This window comes from Thunnus albacares, chromosome 24 (genome assembly GCF_914725855.1).
Source record: "Thunnus albacares chromosome 24, fThuAlb1.1, whole genome shotgun sequence".
Classification (NCBI taxonomy): Eukaryota; Metazoa; Chordata; class Actinopteri; order Scombriformes; family Scombridae; genus Thunnus; species Thunnus albacares.
This window is the reverse complement of record NC_058129.1, coordinates 2,786,882-2,796,473: the sequence shown is the minus strand read 5'-3', so window position 1 is coordinate 2,796,473 and position 9,592 is coordinate 2,786,882. Positions and strand designations below refer to the sequence as shown.

Genomic DNA, 9,592 nt, shown 5'->3' with positions numbered 1-9,592 from the left:
CACGGAGGAAAACAAGAGAGAGCGCGGCGGACGGGCGCTTGTGGAGAAAAGTGAAAAAGCTTACAGCACCTGGTATTCCCAGGCGGTCTCCCGTCCAAGTACTAACCAGGCCCGACCCTGCTTGGCTTCCGAGATCAGACGAGATCGGGCGTGTTCAGGGTGGTATGGCCGTAAGCTGGCCAAGGTACCACGCATGGGCCTCTTAGGGGTGGCGCTCGTCAGACGCGCCTCCAAGGCCCAGGCGGCAGCTGCGCCGGGAGCGTTCCCATCCGTTCCTCCCTCGGAGAAACACCAGAGAGTGGGACTCCCGCGCACAGTTCTGCACAGACACGGAGGAAAACAAGAGAGAGGATCCCTACGTTAAGCGTGGCGGACGGGCGCTTGTGGAGAAAAGTGAAAAAGCTTACAGCACCTGGTATTCCCAGGCGGTCTCCCGTCCAAGTACTAACCAGGCCCGACCCTGCTTGGCTTCCGAGATCAGACGAGATCGGGCGTGTTCAGGGTGGTATGGCCGTAAGCTGTCCAAGGGACCACGCATGGGCCTCTTAGGGGTGGCGCTCGTCAGACGCGCCTCCAAGGCCCAGGCGGCAGCTGCGCCGGGAGCGTTCCCATCCGTTCCTCCCTCGGAGAAACACCAGAGAGTGGGACTCCCGCGCACAGTTCTGCACAGACACGGAGGAAAACAAGAGAGAGCGCGGCGGACGGGCGCTTGTGGAGAAAAGTGAAAAAGCTTACAGCACCTGGTATTCCCAGGCGGTCTCCCGTCCAAGTACTAACCAGGCCCGACCCTGCTTGGCTTCCGAGATCAGACGAGATCGGGCGTGTTCAGGGTGGTATGGCCGTAAGCTGTCCAAGGTACCACGCATGGGCCTCTTAGGGGTGGCGCTCGTCAGACGCGCCTCCAAGGCCCAGGCGGCAGCTGCGCCGGGAGCGTTCCCATCCGTTCCTCCCTCGGAGAAACACCAGAGAGTGGGACTCCCGCGCACAGTTCTGCACAGACACGGAGGAAAACAAGAGAGAGCGCGGCGGACGGGCGCTTGTGGAGAAAAGTGAAAAAGCTTACAGCACCTGGTATTCCCAGGCGGTCTCCCGTCCAAGTACTAACCAGGCCCGACCCTGCTTGGCTTCCGAGATCAGACGAGATCGGGCGTGTTCAGGGTGGTATGGCCGTAAGCTGTCCAAGGTACCACGCATGGGCCTCTTAGGGGTGGCGCTCGTCAGACGCGCCTCCAAGGCCCAGGCGGCAGCTGCGCCGGGAGCGTTCCCATCCGTTCCTCCCTCGGAGAAACACCAGAGAGTGGGACTCCCGCGCACAGTTCTGCACAGACACGGAGGAAAACAAGAGAGAGGATCCCTACGTTAAGCGCGGCGGACGGGCGCTTGTGGAGAAAAGTGAAAAAGCTTACAGCACCTGGTATTCCCAGGCGGTCTCCCGTCCAAGTACTAACCAGGCCCGACCCTGCTTGGCTTCCGAGATCAGACGAGATCGGGCGTGTTCAGGGTGGTATGGCCGTAAGCTGTCCAAGGTACCACGCATGGGCCTCTTAGGGGTGGCGCTCGTCAGACGCGCCTCCAAGGCCCAGGCGGCAGCTGCGCCGGGAGCGTTCCCATCCGTTCCTCCCTCGGAGAAACACCAGAGAGTGGGACTCCCGCGCACAGTTCTGCACACACACGGAGGAAAACAAGAGAGAGGATCCCTACGTTAAGCGCGGCGGACGGGCGCTTGTGGAGAAAAGTGAAAAAGCTTACAGCACCTGGTACTCCCAGGCGGTCTCCCGTCCAAGTACTAACCAGGCCCGACCCTGCTTGGCTTCCGAGATCAGACGAGATCGGGCGTGTTCAGGGTGGTATGGCCGTAAGCTGTCCAAGGTACCACGCATGGGCCTCTTAGGGGTGGCGCTCGTCAGACGCGCCTCCAAGGCCCAGGCGGCAGCTGCGCCGGGAGCGTTCCCATCCGTTCCTCCCTCGGAGAAACACCAGAGAGTGGGACTCCCGCGCACAGTTCTGCACAGACACGGAGGAAAACAAGAGAGAGCGCGGCGGACGGGCGCTTGTGGAGAAAAGTGAAAAAGCTTACAGCACCTGGTATTCCCAGGCGGTCTCCCGTCCAAGTACTAACCAGGCCCGACCCTGCTTGGCTTCCGAGATCAGACGAGATCGGGCGTGTTCAGGGTGGTATGGCCGTAAGCTGTCCAAGGTACCACGCATGGGCCTCTTAGGGGTGGCGCTCGTCAGACGCGCCTCCAAGGCCCAGGCGGCAGCTGCGCCGGGAGCGTTCCCATCCGTTCCTCCCTCGGAGAAACACCAGAGAGTGGGACTCCCGCGCACAGTTCTGCACAGACACGGAGGAAAACAAGAGAGAGCGCGGCGGACGGGCGCTTGTGGAGAAAAGTGAAAAAGCTTACAGCACCTGGTATTCCCAGGCGGTCTCCCGTCCAAGTACTAACCAGGCCCGACCCTGCTTGGCTTCCGAGATCAGACGAGATCGGGCGTGTTCAGGGTGGTATGGCCGTAAGCTGTCCAAGGTACCACGCATGGGCCTCTTAGGGGTGGCGCTCGTCAGACGCGCCTCCAAGGCCCAGGCGGCAGCTGCGCCGGGAGCGTTCCCATCCGTTCCTCCCTCAGAGAAACACCAGAGAGTGGGACTCCCGCGCACAGTTCTGCACAGACACGGAGGAAAACAAGAGAGAGCGCGGCGGACGGGCGCTTGTGGAGAAAAGTGAAAAAGCTTACAGCACCTGGTATTCCCAGGCGGTCTCCCGTCCAAGTACTAACCAGGCCCGACCCTGCTTGGCTTCCGAGATCAGACGAGATCGGGCGTGTTCAGGGTGGTATGGCCGTAAGCTGTCCAAGGTACCACGCATGGGCCTCTTAGGGGTGGCGCTCGTCAGACGCGCCTCCAAGGCCCAGGCGGCAGCTGCGCCGGGAGCGTTCCCATCCGTTCCTCCCTCGGAGAAACACCAGAGAGTGGGACTCCCGCGCACAGTTCTGCACAGACACGGAGGAAAACAAGAGAGAGCGCGGCGGACGGGCGCTTGTGGAGAAAAGTGAAAAAGCTTACAGCACCTGGTATTCCCAGGCGGTCTCCCGTCCAAGTACTAACCAGGCCCGACCCTGCTTGGCTTCCGAGATCAGACGAGATCGGGCGTGTTCAGGGTGGTATGGCCGTAAGCTGTCCAAGGTACCACGCATGGGCCTCTTAGGGGTGGCGCTCGTCAGACGCGCCTCCAAGGCCCGGGCTGCAGCTGCGCCGGGAGCGTTCCCATCCGTTCCTCCCTCGGAGAAACACCAGAGAGTGGGACTCCCGCGCACAGTTCTGCACAGACACGGAGGAAAACAAGAGAGAGCGCGGCGGACGGGCGCTTGTGGAGAAAAGTGAAAAAGCTTACAGCACCTGGTATTCCCAGGCGGTCTCCCGTCCAAGTACTAACCAGGCCCGACCCTGCTTGGCTTCCGAGATCAGACGAGATCGGGCGTGTTCAGGGTGGTATGGCCGTAAGCTGTCCAAGGTACCACGCATGGGCCTCTTAGGGGTGGCGCTCGTCAGACGCGCCTCCAAGGCCCAGGCGGCAGCTGCGCCGGGAGCGTTCCCATCCGTTCCTCCCTCGGAGAAACACCAGAGAGTGGGACTCCCGCGCACAGTTTTGGACAGACACGGAGGAAAACAAGAGAGAGCGCGGCGGACGGGCGCTTGTGGAGAAAAGTGAAAAAGCTTACAGCACCTGGTATTCCCAGGCGGTCTCCCGTCCAAGTACTAACCAGGCCCGACCCTGCTTGGCTTCCGAGATCAGACGAGATCGGGCGTGTTCAGGGTGGTATGGCCCTAAGCTGGCCAAGATACCACGCATGGGCCTCTTAGGGGTGGCGCTCGTCAGACGCGCCTCCAAGGCCCAGGCGGCAGCTGCGCCGGGAGCGTTCCCATCCGTTCCTCCCTCGGAGAAACACCAGAGAGTGGGACTCCCGCGCACAGTTCTGCACAGACACGGAGGAAAACAAGAGAGAGCGCGGTGGACGGGCGCTTGTGGAGAAAAGTGAAAAAGCTTACAGCACCTGGTATTCCCAGGCGGTCTCCCGTCCAAGTACTAACCAGGCCCGACCCTGCTTGGCTTCCGAGATCAGACGAGATCGGGCGTGTTCAGGGTGGTATGGCCGTAAGCTGTCCAAGGTACCACGCATGGGCCTCTTAGGGGTGGCGCTCGTCAGACGCGCCTCCAAGGCCCAGGCGGCAGCTGCGCCGGGAGCGTTCCCATCCGTTCCTCCCTCGGAGAAACACCAGAGAGTGGGACTCCCGCGCACAGTTCTGCACAGACACGGAGGAAAACAAGAGAGAGGATCCCTACGTTAAGCGCGGCGGACGGGCGCTTGTGGAGAAAAGTGAAAAAGCTTACAGCACCTGGTATTCCCAGGCGGTGTCCCGTCCAAGTACTAACCAGGCCCGACCCTGCTTGGCTTCCGAGATCAGACGAGATCGGGCGTGTTCAGGGTGGTATGGCCGTAAGCTGTCCAAGGTACCACGCATGGGCCTCTTAGGGGTGGCGCTCGTCAGACGCGCCTCCAAGGCCCAGGCGGCAGCTGCGCCGGGAGCGTTCCCATCCGTTCCTCCCTCGGAGAAACACCAGAGAGTGGGACTCCCGCGCACAGTTCTGCACAGACACGGAGGAAAACAAGAGAGAGGATCCCTACGTTAAGCGCGGCGGACGGGCGCTTGTGGAGAAAAGTGAAAAAGCTTACAGCACCTGGTATTCCCAGGCGGTCTCCCGTCCAAGTTCTAACCAGGCCCGACCCTGCTTGGCTTCCGAGATCAGACGAGATCGGGCGTGTTCAGGGTGGTATGGCCGTAAGCTGTCCAAGGTACCACGCATGGGCCTCTTAGGGGTGGTGCTCGTCAGACGCGCCTCCAAGGCCCAGGCGGCAGCTGCGCCGGGAGCGTTCCCATCCGTTCCTCCCTCGGAGAAACACCAGAGAGTGGGACTCCCGCGCACAGTTCTACACAGACACGGAGGAAAACAAGAGAGAGGATCCCTACGTTAAGCGCGGCGGACGGGCGCTTGTGGAGAAAAGTGAAAAAGCTTACAGCACCTGGTATTCCCAGGCGGTCTCCCGTCCAAGTACTAACCAGGCCCGACCCTGCTTGGCTTCCGAGATCAGACGAGATCGGGCGTGTTCAGGGTGGTATGGCCGTAAGCTGTCCAAGGTACCACGCATGGGCCTCTTAGGGGTGGCGCTCGTCAGACGCGCCTCCAAGGCCCAGGCGGCAGCTGCGCCGGGAGCGTTCCCATCCGTTCCTCCCTCGGAGAAACACCAGAGAGTGGGACTCCCGCGCACAGTTCTGCACAGAACGTCCGCCTACGTTAAGCGCGGCGGACGGGCGCTTGTGGAGAAAAGTGAAAAAGCTTACAGCACCTGGTATTCCCAGGCGGTCTCCCGTCCAAGTACTAACCAGGCCCGATCCTGCTTGGCTTCCGAGATCAGACGAGATCGGGCGTGTTCAGGGTGGTATGGCCGTAAGCTGTCCAAGGTACCACGCATGGGCCTCTTAGGGGTGGCGCTCGTCAGACGCGCCTCCAAGGCCCAGGCGGCAGCTGCGCCGGGAGCGTTCCCATCCGTTCCTCCCTCGGAGAAACACCAGAGAGTGGGACTCCCGCGCACAGTTCTGCACAGACACGGAGGAAAACAAGAGAGAGGATCCCTACGTTAAGCGCGGCGGACGGGCGCTTGTGGAGAAAAGTGAAAAAGCTTACAGCACCTGGTATTCCCAGGCGGTCTCCCGTCCAAGTACTAACCAGGCCCGACCCTGCTTGGCTTCCGAGATCAGACGAGATCGGGCGTGTTCAGGGTGGTATGGCCGTAAGCTGCCCAAGGTACCACGCATGGGCCTCTTAGGGGTGGCGCTCGTCAGACGCGCCTCCAAGGCCCAGGCGGCAGCTGCGCCGGGAGCGTTCCCATCCGTTCCTCCCTCGGAGAAACACCAGAGAGTGGGACTCCCGCGCACAGTTCTGCACAGACACGGAGGAAAACAAGAGAGAGGATCCCTACGTTAAGCGCGGCGGACGGGCGCTTGTGGAGAAAAGTGAAAAAGCTTACAGCACCTGGTATTCCCAGGCGGTCTCCCGTCCAAGTACTAACCAGGCCCGACCCTGCTTGGCTTCCGAGATCAGACGAGATCGGGCGTGTTCAGGGTGGTATGGCCGTAAGCTGTCCAAGGTACCACGCATGGGCCTCTTAGGGGTGGCGCTCGTCAGACGCGCCTCCAAGGCCCAGGCGGCAGCTGCGCCGGGAGCGTTCCCATCCGTTCCTCCCTCGGAGAAACACCAGAGAGTGGGACTCCCGCGCACAGTTCTGCACAGACACGGAGGAAAACAAGAGAGAGCGCGGCGGATGGGCGCTTGTGGAGAAAAGTGAAAAAGCTTACAGCACCTGGTATTCCCAGGCGGTCTCCCGTCCAAGTACTAACCAGGCCCGACCCTGCTTGGCTTCCGAGATCAGACGAGATCGGGCGTGTTCAGGGTGGTATGGCCGTAAGCTGTCCAAAGTACCACGCATGGGCCTCTTAGGGGTGGCGCTCGTCAGACGCGCCTCCAAGGCCCAGGCGGCAGCTGCGCCGGGAGCGTTCTCATCCGTTCCTCCCTCGGAGAAACACCAGAGAGTGGGACTCCCGCGCACAGTTCTGCACAGACACGGAGGAAAACAAGAGAGAGCGCGGCGGACGGGCGCTTGTGGAGAAAAGTGAAAAAGCTTACAGCACCTGGTATTCCCAGGCGGTCTCCCGTCCAAGTACTAACCAGGCCCGACCCTGCTTGGCTTCCGAGATCAGACGAGATCGGGCGTGTTCAGGGTGGTATGGCCGTAAGCTGTCCAAGATACCACGCATGGGCCTCTTAGGGGTGGCGCTCGTCAGACGCGCCTCCAAGGCCCAGGCGGCAGCTGCGCCGGGAGCGTTCCCATCCGTTCCTCCCTCGGAGAAACACCAGAGAGTGGGACTCCCGCGCACAGTTCTGCACAGACACGGAGGAAAACAAGAGAGAGCGCGGCGGACGGGCGCTTGTGGAGAAAAGTGAAAAAGCTTACAGCACCTGGTATTCCCAGGCGGTCTCCCGTCCAAGTACTAACCAGGCCCGACCCTGCTTGGCTTCCGAGATCAGACGAGATCGGGCGTGTTCAGGGTGGTATGGCCGTAAGCTGTCCAAGGTACCACGCATGGGCCTCTTAGGGGTGGCGCTCGTCAGACGCGCCTCCAAGGCCCAGGCGGCAGCTGCGCCGGGAGCGTTCCCATCCGTTCCTCCCTCGGAGAAACACCAGAGAGTGGGACTCCCGCGCACAGTTCTGCACAGACACGGAGGAAAACAAGAGAGAGGATCCCTACGTTAAGCGCGGCGGACGGGCGCTTGTGGAGAAAAGTGAAAAAGCTTACAGCACCTGGTACTCCCAGGCGGTCTCCCGTCCAAGTACTAACCAGGCCCGACCCTGCTTGGCTTCCGAGATCAGACGAGATCGGGCGTGTTCAGGGTGGTATGGCCGTAAGCTGTCCAAGGTACCACGCATGGGCCTCTTAGGGGTGGCGCTCGTCAGACGCGCCTCCAAGGCCCAGGCGGCAGCTGCGCCGGGAGCGTTCCCATCCGTTCCTCCCTCGGAGAAACACCAGAGAGTGGGACTCCCGCGCACAGTTCTGCACAGACACGGAGGAAAACAAGAGAGAGCGCGACGGACGGGCGCTTGTGGAGAAAAGTGAAAAAGCTTACAGCACCTGGTATTCCCAGGCGGTCTCCCGTCCAAGTACTAACCAGGCCCGACCCTGCTTGGCTTCCGAGATCAGACGAGATCGGGCGTGTTCAGGGTGGTATGGCCGTAAGCTGTCCAAGGTACCACGCATGGGCCTCTTAGGGGTGGCGCTCGTCAGACGCGCCTCCAAGGCCCAGGCGGCAGCTGCGCCGGGAGCGTTCCCATCCGTTCCTCCCTCGGAGAAACACCAGAGAGTGGGACTCCCGCGCACAGTTCTGCACAGACACGGAGGAAAACAAGAGAGAGGATCCCTACGTTAAGCGCGGCGGACGGGCGCTTGTGGAGAAAAGTGAAAAAGCTTACAGCACCTGGTATTCCCAGGCGGTCTCCCGTCCAAGTACTAACCAGGCCCGACCCTGCTTGGCTTCCGAGATCAGACGAGATCGGGCGTGTTCAGGGTGGTATGGCCGTAAGCTGTCCAAGGTACCACGCATGGGCCTCTTAGGGGTGGCGCTCGTCAGACGCGCCTCCAAGGCCCAGGCGGCAGCTGCGCCGGGAGCGTTCCCATCCGTTCCTCCCTCGGAGAAACACCAGAGAGTGGGACTCCCGCGCACAGTTCTGCACAGACACGGAGGAAAACAAGAGAGAGCGCGGCGGATGGGCGCTTGTGGAGAAAAGTGAAAAAGCTTACAGCACCTGGTATTCCCAGGCGGTCTCCCGTCCAAGTACTAACCAGGCCCGACCCTGCTTGGCTTCCGAGATCAGACGAGATCGGGCGTGTTCAGGGTGGTATGGCCGTAAGCTGTCCAAAGTACCACGCATGGGCCTCTTAGGGGTGGCGCTCGTCAGACGCGCCTCCAAGGCCCAGGCGGCAGCTGCGCCGGGAGCGTTCTCATCCGTTCCTCCCTCGGAGAAACACCAGAGAGTGGGACTCCCGCGCACAGTTCTGCACAGACACGGAGGAAAACAAGAGAGAGCGCGGCGGACGGGCGCTTGTGGAGAAAAGTGAAAAAGCTTACAGCACCTGGTATTCCCAGGCGGTCTCCCGTCCAAGTACTAACCAGGCCCGACCCTGCTTGGCTTCCGAGATCAGACGAGATCGGGCGTGTTCAGGGTGGTATGGCCGTAAGCTGTCCAAGATACCACGCATGGGCCTCTTAGGGGTGGCGCTCGTCAGACGCGCCTCCAAGGCCCAGGCGGCAGCTGCGCCGGGAGCGTTCCCATCCGTTCCTCCCTCGGAGAAACACCAGAGAGTGGGACTCCCGCGCACAGTTCTGCACAGACACGGAGGAAAACAAGAGAGAGCGCGGCGGACGGGCGCTTGTGGAGAAAAGTGAAAAAGCTTACAGCACCTGGTATTCCCAGGCGGTCTCCCGTCCAAGTACTAACCAGGCCCGACCCTGCTTGGCTTCCGAGATCAGACGAGATCGGGCGTGTTCAGGGTGGTATGGCCGTAAGCTGTCCAAGGTACCACGCATGGGCCTCTTAGGGGTGGCGCTCGTCAGACGCGCCTCCAAGGCCCAGGCGGCAGCTGCGCCGGGAGCGTTCCCATCCGTTCCTCCCTCGGAGAAACACCAGAGAGTGGGACTCCCGCGCACAGTTCTGCACAGACACGGAGGAAAACAAGAGAGAGGATCCCTACGTTAAGCGCGGCGGACGGGCGCTTGTGGAGAAAAGTGAAAAAGCTTACAGCACCTGGTACTCCCAGGCGGTCTCCCGTCCAAGTACTAACCAGGCCCGACCCTGCTTGGCTTCCGAGATCAGACGAGATCGGGCGTGTTCAGGGTGGTATGGCCGTAAGCTGTCCAAGGTACCACGCATGGGCCTCTTAGGGGTGGCGCTCGTCAGACGCGCCTCCAAGGCCCAGGCGGCA

General features: G+C 61.5%; 29 non-coding genes across 29 annotated transcripts; all 29 read right to left on the bottom strand.

The window, feature by feature from the left end:
- Positions 1-57: 57 nt before the first annotated feature.
- On the bottom strand, positions 58-176 carry LOC122977310. Its single transcript, XR_006401549.1, has one exon. It is a non-coding gene; the product is annotated as a 5S ribosomal RNA (ribosomal RNA).
- Positions 177-400: 224 nt separating this feature from the next.
- LOC122977309 lies at positions 401-519 on the bottom strand. Its single transcript, XR_006401548.1, has one exon. It is a non-coding gene; the product is annotated as a 5S ribosomal RNA (ribosomal RNA).
- Positions 520-728: 209 nt separating this feature from the next.
- LOC122977307 lies at positions 729-847 on the bottom strand. The gene has a single exon (XR_006401547.1). It is a non-coding gene; the product is annotated as a 5S ribosomal RNA (ribosomal RNA).
- A 209-nt stretch (positions 848-1,056) lies between these two features.
- LOC122977305 lies at positions 1,057-1,175 on the bottom strand. The gene has a single exon (XR_006401545.1). It is a non-coding gene; the product is annotated as a 5S ribosomal RNA (ribosomal RNA).
- A 224-nt stretch (positions 1,176-1,399) lies between these two features.
- LOC122977304 lies at positions 1,400-1,518 on the bottom strand. The gene has a single exon (XR_006401544.1). It is a non-coding gene; the product is annotated as a 5S ribosomal RNA (ribosomal RNA).
- A 224-nt stretch (positions 1,519-1,742) lies between these two features.
- Positions 1,743-1,861, bottom strand: LOC122977799. Its single transcript, XR_006402016.1, has one exon. It is a non-coding gene; the product is annotated as a 5S ribosomal RNA (ribosomal RNA).
- Positions 1,862-2,070: 209 nt separating this feature from the next.
- Positions 2,071-2,189, bottom strand: LOC122977303. The gene has a single exon (XR_006401543.1). It is a non-coding gene; the product is annotated as a 5S ribosomal RNA (ribosomal RNA).
- A 209-nt stretch (positions 2,190-2,398) lies between these two features.
- LOC122977302 lies at positions 2,399-2,517 on the bottom strand. The gene has a single exon (XR_006401542.1). It is a non-coding gene; the product is annotated as a 5S ribosomal RNA (ribosomal RNA).
- Positions 2,518-2,726: 209 nt separating this feature from the next.
- On the bottom strand, positions 2,727-2,845 carry LOC122977301. Its single transcript, XR_006401541.1, has one exon. It is a non-coding gene; the product is annotated as a 5S ribosomal RNA (ribosomal RNA).
- Positions 2,846-3,054: 209 nt separating this feature from the next.
- LOC122977300 lies at positions 3,055-3,173 on the bottom strand. The gene has a single exon (XR_006401540.1). It is a non-coding gene; the product is annotated as a 5S ribosomal RNA (ribosomal RNA).
- Positions 3,174-3,382: 209 nt separating this feature from the next.
- LOC122977299 lies at positions 3,383-3,501 on the bottom strand. The gene has a single exon (XR_006401539.1). It is a non-coding gene; the product is annotated as a 5S ribosomal RNA (ribosomal RNA).
- A 209-nt stretch (positions 3,502-3,710) lies between these two features.
- LOC122977946 lies at positions 3,711-3,829 on the bottom strand. The gene has a single exon (XR_006402160.1). It is a non-coding gene; the product is annotated as a 5S ribosomal RNA (ribosomal RNA).
- Positions 3,830-4,038: 209 nt separating this feature from the next.
- LOC122977298 lies at positions 4,039-4,157 on the bottom strand. The gene has a single exon (XR_006401538.1). It is a non-coding gene; the product is annotated as a 5S ribosomal RNA (ribosomal RNA).
- A 224-nt stretch (positions 4,158-4,381) lies between these two features.
- Positions 4,382-4,500, bottom strand: LOC122977892. Its single transcript, XR_006402106.1, has one exon. It is a non-coding gene; the product is annotated as a 5S ribosomal RNA (ribosomal RNA).
- A 224-nt stretch (positions 4,501-4,724) lies between these two features.
- On the bottom strand, positions 4,725-4,843 carry LOC122978100. The gene has a single exon (XR_006402308.1). It is a non-coding gene; the product is annotated as a 5S ribosomal RNA (ribosomal RNA).
- Positions 4,844-5,067: 224 nt separating this feature from the next.
- Positions 5,068-5,186, bottom strand: LOC122977297. The gene has a single exon (XR_006401537.1). It is a non-coding gene; the product is annotated as a 5S ribosomal RNA (ribosomal RNA).
- A 205-nt stretch (positions 5,187-5,391) lies between these two features.
- Positions 5,392-5,510, bottom strand: LOC122977999. Its single transcript, XR_006402210.1, has one exon. It is a non-coding gene; the product is annotated as a 5S ribosomal RNA (ribosomal RNA).
- A 224-nt stretch (positions 5,511-5,734) lies between these two features.
- Positions 5,735-5,853, bottom strand: LOC122977296. Its single transcript, XR_006401536.1, has one exon. It is a non-coding gene; the product is annotated as a 5S ribosomal RNA (ribosomal RNA).
- A 224-nt stretch (positions 5,854-6,077) lies between these two features.
- On the bottom strand, positions 6,078-6,196 carry LOC122977294. The gene has a single exon (XR_006401534.1). It is a non-coding gene; the product is annotated as a 5S ribosomal RNA (ribosomal RNA).
- A 209-nt stretch (positions 6,197-6,405) lies between these two features.
- Positions 6,406-6,524, bottom strand: LOC122977293. The gene has a single exon (XR_006401533.1). It is a non-coding gene; the product is annotated as a 5S ribosomal RNA (ribosomal RNA).
- Positions 6,525-6,733: 209 nt separating this feature from the next.
- Positions 6,734-6,852, bottom strand: LOC122977291. The gene has a single exon (XR_006401532.1). It is a non-coding gene; the product is annotated as a 5S ribosomal RNA (ribosomal RNA).
- A 209-nt stretch (positions 6,853-7,061) lies between these two features.
- Positions 7,062-7,180, bottom strand: LOC122977290. The gene has a single exon (XR_006401531.1). It is a non-coding gene; the product is annotated as a 5S ribosomal RNA (ribosomal RNA).
- Positions 7,181-7,404: 224 nt separating this feature from the next.
- On the bottom strand, positions 7,405-7,523 carry LOC122977798. Its single transcript, XR_006402015.1, has one exon. It is a non-coding gene; the product is annotated as a 5S ribosomal RNA (ribosomal RNA).
- Positions 7,524-7,732: 209 nt separating this feature from the next.
- Positions 7,733-7,851, bottom strand: LOC122977289. Its single transcript, XR_006401530.1, has one exon. It is a non-coding gene; the product is annotated as a 5S ribosomal RNA (ribosomal RNA).
- Positions 7,852-8,075: 224 nt separating this feature from the next.
- Positions 8,076-8,194, bottom strand: LOC122977288. Its single transcript, XR_006401529.1, has one exon. It is a non-coding gene; the product is annotated as a 5S ribosomal RNA (ribosomal RNA).
- A 209-nt stretch (positions 8,195-8,403) lies between these two features.
- LOC122977287 lies at positions 8,404-8,522 on the bottom strand. Its single transcript, XR_006401528.1, has one exon. It is a non-coding gene; the product is annotated as a 5S ribosomal RNA (ribosomal RNA).
- A 209-nt stretch (positions 8,523-8,731) lies between these two features.
- On the bottom strand, positions 8,732-8,850 carry LOC122977286. The gene has a single exon (XR_006401527.1). It is a non-coding gene; the product is annotated as a 5S ribosomal RNA (ribosomal RNA).
- Positions 8,851-9,059: 209 nt separating this feature from the next.
- LOC122977285 lies at positions 9,060-9,178 on the bottom strand. The gene has a single exon (XR_006401526.1). It is a non-coding gene; the product is annotated as a 5S ribosomal RNA (ribosomal RNA).
- Positions 9,179-9,402: 224 nt separating this feature from the next.
- Positions 9,403-9,521, bottom strand: LOC122977797. The gene has a single exon (XR_006402014.1). It is a non-coding gene; the product is annotated as a 5S ribosomal RNA (ribosomal RNA).
- Between the last annotated feature and the right edge of the window lie 71 nt (positions 9,522-9,592).